Here is a 13,157-nt window from a genome sequence, read left to right as displayed (position 1 = left end):
CTTTAAATAGTTGTATTTCTAGTTATCTACACGTTTTTTATTTCTCTTAATCTCACTTAGAATCATAATACTTTGCTTAGATAGCTGCATTCGTAGCACATGTGAAAAACTTCATGTCACCAAAGGTTTTCTGTGACTTTCAGGCGTGAGTGAAATCTATCTGATATTTTGAAATCTGGATGTTTGTGCTCTGAGGTGTTTCTCTTCCAGAGTCCCCATCTCCTTAGTGCACAGCATTCTGCATTGTTTTCTGAGTCTTCAGTTGCTTCTGTCTTCAAGTTTACTTTCATATCATGTAAAATATTCCATTTTATTTTTAATCTCTAAAATAAATGATAATTGAGTATGGATCACCTGTAGTTTTACAGGAAAATGACACTTTGTATATGTAAAATAAGAACAAAAAACTACGCATTGTAGATCACACACACATACACACATACAGCAATTTAATGGCAATCTGTTTCTTAACTGGGACAAGGCTTTGCCATAGGTTGGATACCTTCAACACACCACACAGTTTGGAGGACGTGGGTTATATTTCCAGGAACAAATACATATTCTTATATAGCTGTAGAATTAGCTTTAAAGACTTCACACATAAATACATCTCCGATCCTACTTAGTTATTTCCCGCCACTGGTACATCTCGTCTCTTCCAGTGGCTCTTAAGTAGGAAATTAGACATATGTGGTCTGTTGACCATGTCACCTTTGTTTTTCTTTATGTTTTCCCACGTGTGCAGAGTAAATTAGGGTTCCAAGCAGTGAATATTTGAAAACTTTGCTGGAACATGTGTGTCAGAGGAGTAAGGTGTACATGATTGCCTGGACATCGTTGTGGATGTGGAGTACCTGTTGTTTTATTGTTATAAGATGGATGAAAAGCAATGGTTTGACAAAATAGTCATAGATAAAATGAATACAATAATGTCTCCTGCTGAACTCACAAAATATAATGAAAAGTTTGCAGTTAGTAAGGCTAATACTGCTTACGTTAGGACTAATAAGGCTGATTGACCACATACTATCGGAAAATTAACTTTTTTACTTTAAATAGGGGGCAGGGAGTGGGGGAAACATCACCAAACTCCTCAATATGCACAGGAGCCCTTCATAAGCAAATGCTATTTTAACTTTGATTATCACTTCCCATCACTCCCGTCCGTGTGGCTTTCCCAGGCTGATTTGTGCTTATTCTCTTCCCTTTGCCCTTGCCTAATACTTCTCTGTCTGCAATATAAATCCCTCCCCCAAATTCCTACTCTTCCTTAGGGACCTGACTCAGAACTTGGTTGGGTCTTCTCCAGGCCATCAGTGACTCTCTCCTTGTGACATCAAATAACACTTACCTACTATATTATAAATATTTGTTTATATTTCAGTAAAACTCAAAGGAACTCAAGTAGGAGCTCATATTAAAAACAATCATTATGTCTGATTTTTCCTCCCCCTAATACCTAACACTAGGTCTGGAAGATAAAGGCTGATAAATAAATCTTGGCTGAATGAATGATGAATGAATGAATGATGAATGAATGAATGACCTGGGGTCAACCATAGTATCTCTGAAAGATTATTATAATGGCACCAACAAGGAGATAACTGATTTAATTTCACTAGTTTCAGAAAGCCTGGAAACTTAAGCTTCACGGATACCGATAGTCCTACTGCGTGTTTTAATACAATACAGTATTAACAATTATGTGTCACGTTCCATTAAAGATCAGGATTTTATCCATAACTATATATTTTTTGTAAAGGGTAAATTAATTACAAAGGTGAAAACTATGATGATGCTGAAGAAGTAAGGAAAATCCTAAATAGTTAGAATACTCAAATCACAGAAAATCTTGCAAATGAAGTCTGAGTATGTGGGTTAGTCAAGAGACTGAGTGCTCAAATCGGCACTTGGGTGAGAAGAGAATTTGAGAAAAAAACCCAATTAAGTAGAAACAGTTGAAAAATGGACATGAGTCTTCACGACAAAATTTCAAACCTCTTTCATAATTATTCATTTTTATCTTAAAAAACATGTTGGTAGTATTCAGTCCCAAATTTCCAAACCTTGTGCTCCTCCTTCGCTGCGATGTTATCATTTGGAAGGGAAATCTGGCCACAAAACTGTTATGTTAAGCACTTTTCCACAGGAACTTATTGCTTTAATAAGTTGGGAGAATGCTCTTGAAGAAAAAAAATAGTCGTTGAAGATTCATTAGAGGAAGAAAAAAAAACCTACTTGATTCTCCATGGAATTCACAGTTTCCTTGCTGTGGAATGCTGCACATACCCTGAGGTCCTAGCAAGGAGTCAGAGTGAGACAGCCACTCACCAGCGGAAAGAGAATTTTATGTTCTCAGGCACAGCACAGAATGATGAAAGTGTGTATACCCGGCAGTACTTCCAATATCCCCGTGGACTGGGGATTCCAAGATAAACAACGCCTCACGCAGGTAAGCACTCAATAAATATTTTTTGAAGGGGTGGATGAACATTAGAAAACACATTAATGCTCTTTGATGACTGTATTTCCCCGGCGTAGATCAAATTCTTCCCGTGTATGAGCGTATGGGAAATAAATAAAAACCAATTCATATCCAAGAGGATTTGCATATCAGTGGAATCTCCTGTCCTGGAACCTGTTTAGGAGTTCGTGTTTTATTCTATTAGGATTACAGTTTTTAACGAATTCTGAAAGCAGTATGCAACAACACAGCAACAAGCTTTATGGCCTCAATGGAAAGATATGGATCTTTTCTCTGATAAGATTTTCTTTCTAGTTAAACTTACTGGTTAAAACTTATGTTTTAAAAAATGTGTGTAACTGAGAAAGATCAGCTTATGATTAAAAAAAATGCTACTCGTATGAGTCATGTGGGGCGCAGTGAAAGGGAAAGGAGGTGATTCACTTTCCCAGCACTGAGCCTTCCTCTGCGTTTCCTGGTTTCCCGCCACCTCCCTCCACTGTCCCATAAAACCCCACCCTTAGCGAAAGCTGGACAACGCTTGCTATTTAGGCTACAAAGTTTGGACACTTTAGCATGAGGTTGGTTTAAAGTTTCAGACCAATGTGGTAAGAAAGGGCTAGAACAGGAGAGGGAATGGACTTTTGACATCCAGACTCTCTCTGTGACTAAAACCCAATAACATTCTTAGGTTCAAAGCAATCACCCACTCACGCAACGGTCTCTCTGGATGATTAAAAATGGTCTAAGCAAGTACACGTGGGTTTAAAGAGCCACTCAAAATGACTGAAAAGCAGGCCGTCCACAGAGAAGCCATGTCACTTCGTTGACAAATAAGCATGGGCAGAGCAAACGATGGGCTTCCCGGGGGCCCTCAGGCAGGCAGAGAGGAAGCATCCGTGAGTGTGGGAATAATAAGAGAAGATAGCATCCTCCCCATTCCTACTATTATATAAATGTTATATTTGTTAGGCTAGCTCCCTCCTTGACCACCCCCCAAGCAGTTCATAGACAATAAAACACCAGGAATCCCAGAAGAGTGGTAAAATGCTGACATGATTTAAGAAGGAAGACTCTGATAAGAAGATAAAAATCTAATAAACAGAGTCTCGAGAACCTTGGTGCGTCTCAGGCGCTTGCCAGTGTAAGCAAAACCCTCCCAAGGAAAACAAAAGGAGCCTTAATCGTAAGGACATTCCACTCACAGACCATCTGAAGGAGAAAGTTAAGGCCATGACCTCTGCAGGCTGCAGTTATGAGTGCTCTGACAAGAAAATATTTGATTTGGTTCAAGAAGCAAAATCAGTCACTGGATTTTTTAATATCTTTTTTCTTCAATAAAAAAATAAAATAACATATTTTGTATGTGCTTGTGAGAGAGTTGTGTGTACACAGTAAATATTTCTCCCACCTATATAGTTTTTCTGTTTAACTTGGTCTTAATTTCTTCTTGGATTTTAATCAACCCCAGGAAAAGGTAGATTCACAGGCCCATTGATTTCCCTTTTTTAATTAACACAAAGCTCCCAAAGGCTAATCTCAAGTTTCACAGATGAATCTGCAAATATGTAAAGACATACATTCTCTACAAGAACCAGAAATGAGGGAGTCTACGAGGCCGTGAGTTTATTAACGAAGATTTAGGAAGGACTCAGAGAGTTTATCTGTGTCTTTCAAATCTAGAACAGAGAATTGCATAGAGAAATGCTTAAATGTTGCTTAGACCTCCAGGCTCACTCAAAACAAAACCTATAAAATGGTCGAAATTCCGAACAATTTTGTTGGAACCTTGATAAAACGTGTAATAAGAAGAATTTATGTAGTTATGTGTGCATTTGGTATTTAAAGAAAATAAGTAGAATTGATGAGGAAAACTGCAGATGAGAAGCAGGCTCCGAGGACTGGAATTTGCTTGCCCTTTTGAGAGACATTTGCGTTTGTGAAGGAAGGGGGGATAACCTTGTAGGGACCTGAAATTGGCCACCCCAGGATGTGTCTCTTTGGCATCGGGATTGTTTGGGGCTGATTGCTTTCGATAAACTGGGACAGGGAAGGAGGCTCTGGGGAATGGAACTTGCCCTTGTTGGGACACATTTACATTTGTAAGGTAAATCTCTATCTGTAAAAGGTGCCTCCCTCTCTGTACCAGGAAGAAGAAGAGAGATGACCTTGTCCCTAGAAACTCTTAATGGGGAAGGCAAGAACTTAAGTTGGTTGCTGTCTGGCAATCTCATGTAACTGATTTAGGGTGGTAGCTTCTAACCTTTCTAACCTTTATTTAATCCGATTTGATTCTTGTCTAAAAGTCATGGGATCACCCAATGACCAGACCCCACCTGCACTGATACCATTTTAATTTTTTTTCATGTTCTTTCCTTTGTCTTGTAAAGAGATAACTCACATACCCATGCCTTATAAAATTAGCCCTAACCCTCAACTCGGGGCAGCAGCAGCAGCTCTGCCTGCCCATGGGCCCTGTCCCCATGCCAGTGGGGGCAGCAGAAGCTCTGACTGCCCATGGGTCCTGTCCCCATGCTATTCTATTCTCTAAATAAAAGAGCACTACTGCCAGATCTTAAGAGTATAAGAAATCTTTCTTTCGACTCCTCGGCTCACCGACCCCGCATCAGAATTACAGGAGGAGAAAAGTTCTTTGGAGATTTTGAAGGGCTCTTTCAGTACATTTATGAGCTTCAATGCTTACTGACACTAGTTTGCATGATGATCAGCTTAATTTTAAGATTCATGTCTTTTTTTTCACTGATTCAGAGGAGAACTGCATTTATGCTAAGAACACTAATTAAACTAGTGGTGCCGGGCATCGTTAGTTTATTTTTTTTAATATTTACTTTTTTCTCCCCAAGAGGAAGGAAAATGGGACAGAGGCATAAATGGGCATGATCTGGAAGAAGCTAGAGAAGAAATGAGACTGGGAGGGCAGAAGTCAGAACAAAATAGCCCAGGGTGAAATGAAGTGACTGTAAGGAATGGAAGACAGAACAGGCTGAGGTGCTTGTCTTCCCATCCTCTGGGCAGGTAGACCAGGAAACAAGGCTGGGACAAAGTGCAAGCCCTGAGAATTAGCCTAAGCACGTAGGGCTCAGGAGCTCTTCAAGGCCATTTGAGGATCAAAGGTCCACAGAGACAGGTGATGAGAGGCACTGGTGTGGAAGACAAGCAAGTAAGAGCATAGTCTTGAGGCACGTAGCAGGTGAGAGCAGGATTTGCAACCATTCCCTGTTCTATTTGCTTAGAACCCTGGAGAATGTCTCTTAAGCATATTTAAATTTAGCGTTTTAAAGAACTATGAGACCCTGCCAAGAGAAACGGGGGCCAATAGGCTCATGGAATTACTTTCCTATATGGCTAGAACTTTGTTCTTTGAACGAAGCTGTTTTCATAAGAACAAACATATGTAATGCAGGTAATTTTTTTTTTCGTGACCATACACATTTCAAAGTGAAGTGCAGATTCAACAATTTTGTAATCAATTTGAGAACATGAGCTAAGAAATTGTTTCTTTTGGGCTTTTGGCATATTTAGTCTATCCATGTTGACCTATTCCAGAAGACCACCCCTTTATCTGGCAACACACAGACATAGCTACAAGAGCCCAGTCTTTAATATCATGCTTTCTTTGAGCATGAAAGCGGAAGGTCAAAATTGTCTATGATAAAATTGTTAGCAGAGTCTACAATTAGAATAAAGAAAATTGAATTATATAAAATTAAACAACTCTGAACCTTGACATCAGAAATATGTTCACGTGCTTGTTTTTATTCAGATTTAGATATTATATACTTGGGTTTGCCTGAGCTAATGTTATCCTCTTGGGTAATAAGGTTTAGTTTAAGTAACTATGTAATCACAAATATGCTGTTTGGACAACTGGTTTTCTTTAGAATGTGTACTAAAAGCATGGGTCTGGAGTCACGCAGCCTGGGTTCAAATCTTGGCATCATCAGGTACCAACTGCATGATTTGAGCAAATTGCTTAACCTCTGTGAATATCAATTTCATCATTTATAGAATGGAGTAAAAGTAGTGCTTATCTCAAAGGGTGGTTATGAGGATTAAATTAGTTAGTTTATGTAAAGTATTTAAAACAGTGCCTAGCACATAGTAACAATGACTCATTACTATTTTTTAATTGTAAAAGTAATATGTACATGTCAAAATTTTGTAGGATGCAGTAACGTATTTAAAAAAAAAATTCTTATGCTTGACAGCTGGGGAATAATCACTCCTTCCCTACTTATTCTGTGTGTTTGGTTGTTGGATGTCTTTTTACAAAATTGGAATTACAGTGTATGAATGCTTTTATTTATTTATTTCATTCTCTTTCTCATTAAATATCATAGACAGAAAGATAGATAAATAGATAATATTATCTCATAGATGTAATGAAGTTTAGTTAATCAAATCACCTGGATGTCTGGATGCTTTAGAAATATATATCATCATAAATAATGCTGCACTGAACATCTTTGATACAAACTCATTCCTGTTTTTCCTGTATATTTTGGGTGATTAAAAATAAATATTGTTCTACTATGTGAGGGATGCCAAAATAAAAGAGAATGGTCATTAACTGGTTTCAACTTTGAAAGCAGGAACACAGCAGAAGTTGAACTCCTTAAGGTCTCTGTTCAAATTTAGGAAGATCAAGGTATCTATTACTTCTGCCTCATCACTCCCTCAAAAATCAATCCTCTGGATTTCTTGAAATTCACCAAAAAAAATAACTGAAAACCTAGGTTAGAAAGATTTGTACACATTAACATATGTAAGCTTAATTAAAAACTAATATGAGCAGTTTGATTTGATAACAAAAAATGAAAGATGTAGACATCTCAATTGAATAAACAATGTACAAGTTTGTTTGCAAGCTCCATTTATACAACGTAAAAGTAGCATGAACTAAAATGGATAGAGTCTGCCCCTCAAACAACCTACTTTGATTTTGGACACACAATGACATTTTCTGCTGTGTCATATAATGACTTCTGGGCTGAGGTGTGTTCCACACTGTTCAATGTCATGAAGCATCATGAATTATAAAACATTCTATCAGGTCTACTTGAGATTAGGAATATTTATGATATTTAATCTCAGTTTTAAGATTGCAAACCTTTTAATTTAAGACTTCTTCCCAATTCCTAGGATTCAACGTTATTTCTCAAAGGGGGTAGCTCTCATTATAGTTTTAAGGAGGCTGAACACTGAGCATTTCAGACCAATATAAGTGAGTTCTAATTTCCAAAAATCGATAAACATTTATGTATGCATCTTTAGCGGTCATTTAAGTATCAGTCATTTCCTAAGTGTATGTAGTATTCTAAATACAATTTGGGTTTTTTCAAATTCAGGTAGTATGGATTTTGTCTACATAATAATAAAATTGAAAAAAAACCCTTTTTGGTAAAAAGAGAGGTTAAGAATAAAACTCTCAAATATTTGTAAAGACAAAATAAAAAGATGAAACACAATAGTAGATATGCACAATAGAATGCTTGATGGATCATCCCTTTTCCTGAGTTTAGAACAAATATATTTTGTAACCACAATGTGCTCTTATTATCATTTTAAAGAAACACTTATTATTACTTGGCAATCTTTGAATATCAAGAAATGCCCTGGAAAGGGAAATTTATCAAATGGGCATGAAAAAGTAAGGATTTTTCAAACACTATTCAAATGGTTCTTTTTGATTTATTGTTCACTTTTCTAGAGCAATGTGAGACAAGATGTAGATACTGTTCTATTTTATTTCCAAAGTAAAGATTGCTTATTCAGACATGTTAAAAATTGCCAAAAAATTCTATAGTCTTTTCCTTATTTTAACTTCTAAATATTTCATCTCTTAGAAAACGACAAAAGTTAAACATTTGGTTATTCACTTCATAGCATAACAAACATAAGCATATATATATAATTTAGATAAAATTATGCATAAACTTGTAAACACGAAGCAGAATCATGTCATACATATTATTTTGTAATTTGTTCTTAAAAATTATCATTATATTAAAAACTTTTCCTTTTCAATATCAACAGTTTTAATTTTTTATTAGCATTTTTATTTATCAGTGAATGGGGACTTTGTTTTTACATCTTGCTATGATAACTGGTTGAAAACAAAAATTTCAGTGAAATAATTTGGGGGTGCTTTGGAGGAATTTTGATTTCAGAGGGAGGCTAAATGATTGTGTAGTTGGATTAATGATACTCTTTGAATTGTGTTCTATGGAGGTAAGAAAAACTTACCCAATAATTTCCAATCAAGGATTATTTGTTGGTCTGCCTGATTCCACAACTGTCTATTTTGCTTTGACAAAAAACAGATCGAAAGATTATAATTGCCATGAAGATTGTCTAGAAGGAATTACTTAAGACTGCAGAAGACAAACTCTTGAGAAATCAATTTGGACAGAATCTGAGAGAAAGATGGGTCACCTCAGTTATGTATGTCTCTTCTACCCTGAGCAGACTGAACACATTTCTCAGGCTGCTGTCCAAATGATGTGTGGCCCGCAGTGTGGAAGAAATGGCTCGAAAGTAATGGTCCTTATTCTAGGGGAAGCTGAAGGCCCTTATCCCATTTGCTGGATCTCCTTATTTCTTCCTCTCACCATATCCCAAGGACCCAGCCTTCTCTAATTGCACTATGATCTCATGATTCACCATCATTTGCAAGCAGAGCAAGCCCCCGGGACACAACCTACCATCATAACTTGTTGCCATTTTTCCCTTCAAAAGTGGTGATGCCTTTGTGACTGTTAAACAATTAATCAAAATTCTCCTCTTTTCCTTTTCTTCCCAAAGAGTTTCCAGGTACTGCTCTGTGAAAAATTGAGACATGCATTTGCTTTTTTTGCTGATAGCCAGTGAGAAGATATAGGCCTTGAGGTAGAGATAAGGAAGAAAAGAAAACTCCTTTGCTCAGTGGAAAAATGGAAGGGGAAAGGGGAAAATGACACGATTTAAAAATACATCTAAAGACAGAATATACCTGAATCCAGGTAAACAATAAGATTGATCTATATAAAACATCTGATGCCAAAGACATTTACCCAAATTTTCATGCACTGTGTAAAGTCTCTACATCAGAATTTTATGGAAAAGAAATTTGCATTAACGCCTTCCTTTCTCTCCACATCGCACACATAGAATTCTATAAACCAATTTATTCCTTTACTTCCTTCTCCTCTGTCTCCACCTTCTAAGTGTGTATTCTTAGCCCAGGAAGAAGTCAGAGCCAGTTATTGTACACAAATCATCTCCTGGCTGAAGTTTTTGGTGGCAGCCAAGAGAGGAGAAGGGAAAAAAATTAGAAAAATTTCAATTTCAGGACCATTATTATTTTCATTAATCATAAGAGGCGCTGTCACCCCTGTCCTTATTCTTTCGAAGGAGATCTATTATACGGTCCATTTAGTCCGAGCCATATTACCTCATATGTTTTCCTGGCTGACCAAATAAGACTTAAGAGATAAAACAATTTACTGTTCATTATGATCCGTGTCACTGGAATCAATCTATTAACCTACATTAACTGGATATGTGACGATATCTCACATACACGCTTCCTCAGTTTAAAGAAAAGGCGAGCAAATGGGGAGGGGGCAGAGAGAGTGAGGGAAAAGGAGAGGGAAGGAAATCAGGGCCCATAAAGTGCAGCAGACGTATAATTTGCCAAGCGAATACAACTTCATTTTCCAGTGCCCACTGCTGCGCCCTCCACATCTTCACGCAGCCCCTGACCTGTAAAGAAGTCTAACAAATTGGCTTCTATTGTGGAGCCAAAAGGTGCCATCAAAGAAGGGACGGTTCGCTGGTCCTAAAGTATGATGGGAAATCTCAGGCTGGAATAAAGAGCTGCCGTTTTATGAAGTTAACCCATTAAGGTTAAAAGCAAGCAAGAAGCCGTGGCCGGTGGGGCAGCAGCACCAGAAAGAGCCTTCTTGTTCAAACACAGGAAAGGCAGCACGAGGTGAAGCAAGGGCCACACAAAGGTAAAATAAAAATCAGCATCATCTTCCTATTTTCAGCAATAAAAATCCCCCTGCTGTGTCTCCAGACAGCCCCTCTGTTTCATTCTCACTCCCTTTCCGTAGAGGAAGGGTCATAAGCATCTCAAGGGAAGGAAATGAATCAATGGGTGGTTTTAATGCACCCCTGCGTGAAAATGTAACTTTAGACGGTAGAGCAGTTAAGGTGGCAGGTACATCGCTAGAATGTGGCTCTATCATCCTGTTTATCCTACATTTGTAACCGCTTGTTAAGAGCTTGTCTGGGCGTTGCCTTGTGTGGTGTAAATTTCCTTCGGAGACTCCAGAGCCCAATGCAAGGCTGCCCAGCCCACAGGCAGACCCCTCCATACACGGTGCACTAATCCAGACCATCCAAGTTGTCAAGGAGTTGAGCATTGTTAACTCACAGCCGGAGCAGCTTGTGCATGGTGAGGGTGAGCCACCACCTGTTTCCCTTGCAGGATGGAGGGAAAAAACTTCAGACTGTATATATTTCCCTTTCATGGGTGATTGGGCCCACTAATTACCATAGGAACCTGAGGGATAGAAATACAAAACTCTGTTCTTCATTCAACTTTCTTAGTCCCAGGAAGAAGGAAAACATCGGTGATCACTGGCTGCTTTCTAGCGGGTATAATTGGTGTAGGAAAACTTCCCCGGGTGGGGCTGTGGGTGAGCGGTGGGGAGAAGGGATGCATTTCTTGGCAGCTGCACCTGAGTTATTGCTTACTGACATATCCTGTTCTGGAGAACAGGAAATGAAAGGCAGTTGGAATTATTGGTAAGCCATGTCATTCCTAACTAGTAAAAGGCTGGGATCACACACACATTATTCACAAATATAAAAGTGCTGAAGAAGTATCCAGTTATTTTGCATGCTGGTGACATCATTATACCTCTTCATGGGTTTTCATGGGTGTATTCCTGGGCCACCTCAGTAAAATTATACTCCTTTTGGTCCATATCAACAGAACTGTTTTTAAAAAGACCTCGAGGGATCTCTTCTGCTTGAAGATACACATTCAGCTCCTTCTTCCTTTCTCCAAAGTACCGACAGAAAAAAAAGTAAATGAAGCTAGCAGCGGAAACATCTTTGTACCCTTCGTTTCTCCACAAGGTTGTTGAGACGAGAAAAGACAGTTGGAGCAGTATTTCAACACAAATGAAACTTCCTGTTTGCAAACTTTTAAATCACTTAAAACATTTTATGTCAAAGTTTGGAGTGTTTTTCTTCATTCTCTTCATTTTCTCTCTCTCTTTATTTTCCCAGCTCCAAAAGTAGGGAATATATCCTTTACTCTCTGTACTTGCAATGCTAGTGAGAGAGAGCGAGCAGGCCCTCCACCAGTGTTTATAGAATGAAGGGGAATTGTTAAGTCCTTCCAGAAATGAGTGGAGGGAGAAGTGAGTGCTGTGCCCTCCTCATGGGGTACGACTTGATTCTGATAACCATCTGCATTTTGTTTGGAGCTCTTCTCGTGGAATTTGCCTCACTCCTTTTCCTTCAAGTACCTTTCCCTTGGAGTCAGTATGTATTAAGACCTTTAGCAGGTGTGCTTCAATGAAAAGGTGAAGACTGAGGCATTGGGGCCCCTTGGATGTTGTGTCCATCAGAGGGGAGTCCATAGTCATGAGAGTATTTTAAGTAATTTCAATCTTTTCTTGTTGTGGGCTTATTATACTGAGAAAAAGCAAGATCAGTAAATTAAATTGAATTAAATGTATTCATTCATTCAACATATATGTATTGAGCACCTGCCTTATGACATGTTCCAGGCAGAAAAGGTATGATAGTGACTAAGACAAAGCCCTGCCTTCCCAGAGCTTTTATTTCAGTGGGGTAAGGCCATGATAACAAATGAATAAATACACAGTAAGCCAGATGGTGATAAGGGAGCTATGGAAGAAAATAAAGCAGGGGAAGCAGGATACGGAACATCGCTGTATACGTAGGGGTGAGGGAGGGATACAGTGTATACTGATTTCTCTTACAGATATCTATTGCTGCACAATGAAACACCATAAAACCTATTGGCTGAAAAACATGTTTCACTTCTCGTGATTCTGTAGCTTGACTGGACTCAGCTGGGTAGTTCTCGATTGGGATCTTCATGAAGTTACAGTCATTTGGCAACCAGAACTGGAGTCACCTGAAGAATTGGATGGGCTGCGTGTTCAAGAGAGCTACTTTACTCACATTACTGGGCCAACAGGTAGAGTCTGGCTGGGCGTCACTTTGCCCCACATGACATATCCATGTGGCTATCCTGGGCTTCCTCACAGCATAGTGAGCTCAGATAGTCAGCCTTCTCAAGTGTTGGCCAGCTCCCCCTAGAGCTAGTATTACAAGAAATCCAAATGAAAATGGCAAGGTTTCTTATGACCTCACCTTGAAAGTCATGAAGCCTCACTTCTCCCAAGTTTTGTTGGTCAAAAGCAAGTCCCAGTGCCCCTCAGATAAAAAGGGCAGAATAACAGAAGATTTGGTTCCCTGGGGGGGCATCTTTGGAAACTGGCTGCCACAATTGATAAAGGGATGGCTTCACAGATAAAGTGATATTTGAGCAGAGCTCTAGGGGAAGTGAGGGAGTAAGCCATGTGACATCTGTAGGAAGAGATTTCCATGCAGGGTGAACAGCATGTACAGAATCCTGAGGCAG

The 13,157-nt window shown here is 38.8% G+C and overlaps 1 long non-coding RNA gene across 1 annotated transcript in view; it reads left to right on the top strand.

Annotated features, from left to right (window-relative positions):
* Positions 1-2,093: 2,093 nt before the first annotated feature.
* The window catches only part of LOC102147761 (uncharacterized), a 78,676-nt gene continuing 67,612 nt past the window's right edge, over positions 2,094-13,157 (top strand). Inside the window, exons 1-2 of the long non-coding RNA XR_001379101.3 lie at positions 2,094-2,452; positions 12,568-12,710. This is a non-coding gene — a long non-coding RNA (uncharacterized lncRNA). The remainder of the gene's footprint in view (positions 2,453-12,567; positions 12,711-13,157) is intronic.

This window comes from Equus caballus, chromosome 1, assembly GCF_041296265.1.
Source record: "Equus caballus isolate H_3958 breed thoroughbred chromosome 1, TB-T2T, whole genome shotgun sequence".
Lineage (NCBI taxonomy): Eukaryota > Metazoa > Chordata > Mammalia > Perissodactyla > Equidae > Equus > Equus caballus.
This window is presented reverse-complemented; position numbering and strand designations above follow the sequence as displayed.